Source organism: Corvus brachyrhynchos, unplaced genomic scaffold (assembly GCF_000691975.1).
Source record: "Corvus brachyrhynchos isolate BGI_N302 unplaced genomic scaffold, ASM69197v1 scaffold200, whole genome shotgun sequence".
Classification (NCBI taxonomy): Eukaryota; Metazoa; Chordata; class Aves; order Passeriformes; family Corvidae; genus Corvus; species Corvus brachyrhynchos.
Genome location: NW_008236184.1, coordinates 16,292 through 24,358, shown reverse-complemented (window position 1 = coordinate 24,358; position 8,067 = coordinate 16,292). Strand labels below are relative to the sequence as shown.

Here is an 8,067-nt window from a genome sequence, read left to right as displayed (position 1 = left end):
CCCCCAGCCGGGCTGCTGCCATAAAGGTGTTCTCAAACCATCCCACTTGGCATTCCCAACAATTCTCTTGGGCTAATCCTGGCACCCACCTGTCCCTACAATAAACAACTTCTGGAAACTACACTGGCCAAAAACTAACCTGGAGAAAGGGCTGATTGTTGCTGCCTGCAGGCCCTGCATTAGCACGTGGCAGGGCCAGCCCTGCACCAGCTCAGGGGAGGAGCTGGGCTCTGCTTTCAGCAGGGACTGCCTGCAGTGGCTGAATGGCCCAGCTGAGCCCCCAGCAAACACATGTGAGGCCAGCTGTGTGGAGCAAGCAGCCACAAGCAGCACATTCTCTCAAAAGAGAGCAGCAAACTGGGTTAGAGGACAACACTGCAGCAGGACCTGAACCTGGGGAGGGGACAAGGTGTGACAACAACAGCTCAACACCGCTGGGTTTCCAGTGGGAGCAAAGAGTCATCAACCAAATGTGACATCTGTTGATGAAATATGTCTGACCTCAAGACTCTGCCTAAACCCAAGAGAGCCAATTGATGCCTAACTTGGCACAGAACTGGATTTTACTCAGTCTTATTTATGGATAACAAATCAGCAAGGAATCCATTTCTGTAAGGACTCAGGACCAAACAATTCACAAGTGCCTATGCAATGTAGTAAAAAAATGCAGAATAACTGCATAATGCACGGAACATTTTTACAACTCTGTCACTAGTCTAGAATTACGTTTTCCTTGCCTAAATGTATTTCAGAGACTGAATTTCACATATGTAGTATCAGTGCAAACTGTCTTCCAGTTTTGAAAGGCAGGACATTTTTATCACAGTCAGATAGATCCACCACACCATACCTTTTCAGGAACAAAGTACGGTCATTCAGAATGCAAAATATACCTGATCCCATTAAAAACTGGAGTTTACATCTCAGGGTATTTACCATCCTAAATTTTTAAGATATTGCAGCCACTGAAAGACAACTTACCTAATCTAAGCTGTACTTAATGAAATCTAATCATAAGATTACTCCATTTCTAGAAATCTGTTTTTAAGAAATCAACAAATTTTGTAAACGATATAAAATCACATGTATGGTTAATAATTGTAGCATATGCAAAGTTCACATAGAGTTACTTGATTAACAGATGTGAAAAAAGCTCTCTTAAGACTGTTCTCTATCCCCGTGCAACACACTGTACTGATGAACTGACACTGAAGAGAGCCATGCCTTCTGTTCTCACTCAAATTTCCAACGTACCAGGGTTGTCTTTGGCAACAAGACCTTTGGAAAAGTCACTTGGTGTGGGAGAAGTCCGGCTGTCCCTTTTTGCTGCGTCGAGGTTGTTGCAATATTCCCACCTTTTCTGCTGCAACTCCTGAAGCCAATAGGTCATGTCCTGACGAGTTGCAGCCTACAGGACACAGAAGCAGAGCATTGATGAGACCTCTGCATATCCTTGGTACATGAGCACAATAATTCCAAGTGCAATAATAAACCCAACACAGATAATCAGCAGATCACCAAGGTATCATCATCACTCAAAATCAGTATGATTGAAAAGAAATAACCACAATGCATCACATGCACCTTATGCTCACATGCACCTCCATGATTCTCATGCCAGAATTTTCCATTAGTCTCATACATTCTTTTTCTTCAGTCTTAAACATTAGAAAATGCAGCAGCATCTTATATTTTACACACAAAGCACTGTTTGAACATACAACTACAAATCTATGTTATGGGAAAAAATTCCCATACACATTCAGGAAGATGCCCATTTTCCTCTAACTTGCTTTCTTGCCAGCAGAAACCAACAAATGAATAATGCATTGCAATGTCTCTTACTTTAATGACTAAATCCACATAGTGTATTTCCTGATCCCATGAGCTAACTAGATTCTATAGAAAAACTGTATTTACCCCCCCCCCCCCACCCCACCCCCCCCAAATCCAACATTAATGCTTAATCTACAAGACTACAGTCAAAAATGTGACTGGGCAGTAAGTGAGGAAGAATTCAAACACACCTTGAATCACATCTCTAAGTCACTTCAAAGCATGTCAAATGACAATATACAAACACCAACAAGAGAAAAGTGATTGTATCTGACACTGCAGGTACTCCCATGGAAAAGTTATTGTTATTGTTATTTCAACATACATCCTCAGCTGCCAGTCTAGGACAAGCACCTGACCTGGTAAGATGGACGGCTCAGGAACAAAAAGTTCAACACCAGTGAGAGGACACTCCTCTAACTTGTAAGCCAGCCTTTCTCCTACCTTCTCCCAAGTGTTATGTGGCATTATCTACAAAAAATGACTATGTTTACTCTTTAGAGGCAATTTTAAATAGCTTCCTGTTCTGTTTATCACATCTTAAGAGGGTAGCTGTGCAAGGCACAGCTGCAAAAGAATAAAAACCAACAAATAACACACATTTCCTTACAAAAGAAATACAGTAAGTGCTACATAAAGCACAGCAATGGCACAGAAATGTCTTCATTTTTCACATGAGAACACTTCTGGTGTAGTAAAATTGAAGATTCATTGGCCATTATGTTTTCACCCTGACAGCAGCTAATGACAAGACAAAGCACAAACAGCACAGCAAACAAGAACTGATGCTTCCCCAGGGTGCTCTCTCTGGCTCACCAATTTGCAATCTCAGTTTAGCAATGAGAGAGATTTTTATTTTGCCACTTGGCTCTTTGTACCCCTACAAGCTTTAACATCCACTACACCCTAGAGCAAATGGCTCCAAAGCACAATTCGAGAAGATTAAGCAGAAAACCTCAGTTATTCCTGGAGCTGCTGCTCCAGCTCCTCTCAGTACACCAGGCACATGGAAGGATATAAGATACATAAATCAAATAAACATTCATAAATCAAGTAGTGAAACAAACCAATGATACACGAGGACACTGCAGATTCAGTTGGTAAGAAAGACATGTAATCAAGATACTTCTAGTCTGAAATGGAAATCAGCTTCATATGTTCTTTCTTGCTTGCACACAGGAAACCAGAGAAAACCATTTCCCTCACAAAAAAAAAATACATAGGGTAAAGAATAGTTTAAAAGTGTCAAAGAACTGGACTCTGGGAAATGCCAATCCCCACAGCCACCTCTGGCAGTTTGGGAATGACCACCACAGCAGCAGTTTTTACGTCTACAGGCTACAGTCACTTCTTGCCAGGAGTAAGCAGCTCCCCTTCTATTCCCAGCACTGAAGCATTTCCTTTGGAGCTTTAGCCAGTGGCAAGTCTTCACTTCTGGTAAATTTGAGAGCTTATACTTCCTTTAGATACACTTGCACACATGACATGTAAAGCAATGTTTTCTGTGCTCCAGCAGAAAACCACCAAAAATTCAAAGATCTTCCACTAACACAGGATGAAGTACTTAAGTGGTTCTCTTTGCTACCACAACACAGCTAATGAGGCAATCCACGTGCAGTCAATCTAAGTTATGCCTACAATTAACTTCTGCCCATGACTTCTTGAACTTACTGAACCTCTCTCACAATTTGTCCCGTTATTCTCTTGCCAATCACCTTTAGAGAACCATGGATTGATTATACTGAAGTTGCTCCTTGTTGCTTTTCAACTCCCAACTGCACTTGTTCTCTACTGAGCTGCACAGATGCACTCTCAGCTCACAGGGCCAGGCAGCAGTTCCCATCCTCCAGTAGAAAGTGGCAAGGCAAAGCAGTACAAAGTTCTCACTCCCCTGCTTTAAGTAATTTCCCCAAGAAGTACTCAGTACCATCCTGCTGCTCCCTGCCTGTTACCTTGCATTCCTTTCCTCCCATACATGGCACTCCTCTTCTGGAGCCTTCCTCTCCCTTTGAACAGTTTTTGCTGAGTTTATTACAGGCATCTCAGTTATTTACAATTAAAAGAGCATCCTAAAAATCTCTGTTGAAGTTAGTTTTGTTTAAACAAAATTGATCTTTAAAACTGTTGTTTGAAATAGACTGTTTAAAAACAAAAAAAAAAACAAGAACCACACATAGAATATTTAAATCTTCCTCTTCCCCTAATCATAAAGAGCACAATTTGGAAATACATTTTTAAATTCACTTTATCTGCCAAAAAAAGGAACGCTTCCATGCTTGCCCCATTTCTCATGACTTTTGTGAGTATTTGGCTACTGCCCACCATGAGAGTCAGAACATTTAATTAGGCAGAGCACCAATCAATCTCACAAAAAATCCTTATTGCTACTAAAATATTGCTAAGGTGCTTTCTTACTGCAGAGCCACACAGACACATTTTAATGGGTGCACTTCTGTGAGAAGAAAACCTGCCATGAATGTCACCCAAACTGGTGTGAAATAAGGAAGTACTGTAAATGTACTGCTGCAAACTTACAGGCAACAGTAGGAGTAAAAGATGCTGTTACCTGAAGAGTCATACAGTACCATGTAGTTTTCAACTTAAACAATGGAAAATTACTATAATTTAATTAAAAATATTCCCCAATATTCTCCCACTAAGAATGATGTAGAACTGTCACCTTCTGATGAAGACATGACAAAACCAGAAGAATTATTTGAGGAAACCATCCACACACTGGCATTCTCTACCTGGACCCACTGGTGGAACATGTATGCCAACATAAAGCAGTTTAAAGGAAGAGTCCAAAGAAACGCAACAAGCAGACCTCACATTTTGAGAAATCTCATGAAAATTCTAGCTACATTTCTGACCACAGACAAACCCTCCCTCAAGCTACTTTGTAAAAAGTAAGCATCACCAGAAAATTAGCATTTCTTAAGATTTACTATTCCTGCTATGCTCAAACAGCAAATCTGGAGCCAGATGGCTTTTTCTGGAGGGCAGCTCAACTTTTAATTAAAGTACTGCAACCAGTACCCAGCAAAAGTTCAGAGCAAAAAGCATCAGCTCGGACAACAAACCACCCTCACTGCTGAGCTCCCTCCTATGCTGTGCCAGGTCCCAGTGGTGTCAGGACCTGCAGCAAAACTGTTCAAGCTCAACATCACTGATCACTGCTGCATCCTTCGAGATGACTGACAAATTACAGTGAACACTCCTAAGCCACCCTCAGTTCAGCAAATTTGGTGTCCAATACTTCCAAGCATCTGGGCTCTGAAATCTGCAGTGTCTGGAATGTTTCCACTTGGCCAATAGCCCAGAAAATTTTTTCTTTCACAACTCTGTGCAATTTCTGTTCCACTCCCAATTCACCACTGTTCACAAGAAGTTACCCACACATAACTCACCAGACACACAGTCCAGCATCACTGGCCAGAGTTCCTTTGTTTCTGAAGCAAGAAAATGTGTCACTACAAGACACCACTATAAAAATAAATGAGAAATAAAGCCTTTGTTCATTTACATATATTCATAATGTTAATTATTTCCCCCCTTAATGAGAGACCTTGCTGTGCAAACACAACCAAATTCACATTTAATTGTATTAGCAGCATTCTGTGTTACAGCAAGTATTTGGAAGATCAGTATTTACATGCCTTTCCATGAAAATATTCTCAAACATAATTTATCCATAATTCATAAAGTACACAATTTTCTGTGCTCCTTTACCTAAAGGGATGGTATCTGTTATATATATTTAAATAGAAAAAATTTTTACACACACTTAGCTTCCTCTGCTGTATTCTACAGTTGTTGGAAATGTACAGAAAAACCCCAGTCACACAAGTGGCAGGTTGGTTTGATTATCTACAAATCTAAAATATGAACAATTTTCTTTATTTGCTGCAAAGGCCACAGCATATTTTTTCCAAAATTCTTGTCTGAGAAACAACGCTTAAGTACATCATAGAGTTCTCAGCTCCCATTACCTGACAAAAGACTGAGCAATCAGATGATGGAATCATTACATTATCCAGAAACTAAGGCATTATAAGAAATAATGCATTCCTCAACAGCACCATCATTTCAATCTGGAATTCCAGTAGCTTATTTTTTATTGCTCTTCTCAGTCTGTAACACTGAATGGGAAAGGCCAGATCACAAGATGTGGAAATTTTGAACAAGCAGCAAATTGAGGAAAACAAAGCATGTGAGTTACAGGCTGAAGAATACGTTTGACTTGACTTTTATTCCTCGTGCTCTGTGTGTAATGTTTTCTTGACAGATTAAATCACATCTGTTTTCAACTGGGGCTGGATTGGGGAGGGGGAGGGAGAGGGGTTGGGTTGTTTGGGTTTTTTTCATTTACCATCTTGAATTAATTTGTAATTCTGCATATACCTAAGTTAACTGAAGGATGTTTTTAAAGGCCTTAAAGAACTACCATGTTAAACAGAAGAAAATTAATTTCAGCTGCAAAAACCTTATTCCTTGGTGAATGACATGGCCACAAAAGGCCAGTTGGTCCTGCAATATCCCTTAAGACTTTCATTAACTCCTTCCTTACTATATAAACACAACATAATAGCACTTTTATGGACAATCACTTGGCCACTTTAGGGCATCACAACGCATGAGGCACACAATACAAAACAATCTTTTTCTATTAACTGCAGAAATTAATTTGACTTTCTTAACTGGCACTATTTTTCAATCCCCATAAGGGAAACATGAAGAAATTGCCAATCCATGCAAGTTCTTTCCTATACAGCATTAGAAAACAAGTAATACATAAAATACAGTCAGAGTAGTAACATCACAGACTAAAAGATACCAATAAAAATATGAAACAGAACCCCCCGGTGTCTTACATTTCTGTATCAGTGTTATGATTTGTCTTCACGACTGCAGAAGACACCCAAGGCTACTGCCAAAGGACGGACAGACCAAGTAATTATTACACAAGTGACAGATGGTATTTCACACTCCAATCCCAATCACAGAGCCCGTGTTCCTCAATAAAAGCCCTCCTATTCAAAAAGCATCCTCAAAACAAATCTTTTCTGAAGATTTCCACATAAAAATCACTACACGTTAATTTAAACAAAACACTTTCAAACTATCAAAAATCAAAGCTTACACCAAGTCTGCAGTTTTAATGTCTGTAACACAAACACTTGGGCTATAAAGGCAGATTCATTGAAAGCAGTAAAATCTTTTACAGCGATACAAAGGTAGTTTTTTTATGTGATGGCATGCAACTGATTACACTGCTTTTGTTTAAGAAAATATAGTTAAAATTATTATTGTATTAGTTTTCCAGTTAAATAAGTTTCTTATTCTCTAGTAAAGCATGTGAACGAATCTGTATTTTGACATTTACACTTATCAAAACAGAATGCTGAAGAGCTTGATATAATCATGCTCCACAATCCCAGCAGGTATTACAACTGCTCAAATCTCCTCTGTTAAGTAAGTGTGTAAGAGGTAGTTTCCAGTATTCAATAGGAAGTTCTACTGTTTAACACTTAACAGATTATATTCCAATATTAAGGATGTTGCTCACGAAGTACACAGTTCACAGGAAAAGTTACATTCTATGCAGAAGAACGTTCCTTGAAGGACACATATGCCGTAACAGAAGTCAAAAATAATGGATACTCAGAAGAATTTATTTCTTCTTTACTGAGTGAAAATGGTTTCCTTGTTTGTTTTTTCTTTCCTAGGCATGACAATAGAGGAAAGATATGTAAAATAATCCAAACATTTACCTCTCGTCCTACGAAAATCTGAATCCTTGAACAGACAATGCGATAAGCAGCCTCTGCTACTATCAGGAAACAATTCTCCCTCCTTTTCCTTCCTCCCAAAGCAGCCTAGACGCAGACTCCTGCCACGCATCATCTTTTCAAAATAAACACCCCAAAACTGAAACCCGACCACTCCCTCCAAACTTCCAAAACCCCAACCCACCACGCAACTAACAGACAGCTGGGGACAGCCCGGTACTGCCGATCTCCGCGACGTTTGCGAAACAGCACCTTCCTTCTTGCACAAGCCCGCACCAGGGCGGTACCGCGGGTTGCGCCCGACGCGGAGGGTACGGACGGCACCGGGGATGGGGACGGGGACGGGTCCCTGACAGGAACGGTGATGGGGACGGGGACGGGTCCCGGACAGGAGCGGGGACGGGTCCCGCCCGCCCCCGGCCTACCTTGAGCACGGGGG

General features: G+C 40.5%; 1 long non-coding RNA gene across 1 annotated transcript; it reads right to left on the bottom strand.

The window, feature by feature from the left end:
- Window positions 1-1,225: 1,225 nt before the first annotated feature.
- LOC108447399 lies at window positions 1,226-7,812 on the bottom strand. Its single transcript, XR_001862944.1, has 3 exons — window positions 6,711-7,812; window positions 5,247-5,322; window positions 1,226-1,408 (listed from the first exon to the last, which is right to left on the bottom strand). It is a non-coding gene; the product is annotated as an uncharacterized LOC108447399 (long non-coding RNA).
- Between the last annotated feature and the right edge of the window lie 255 nt (window positions 7,813-8,067).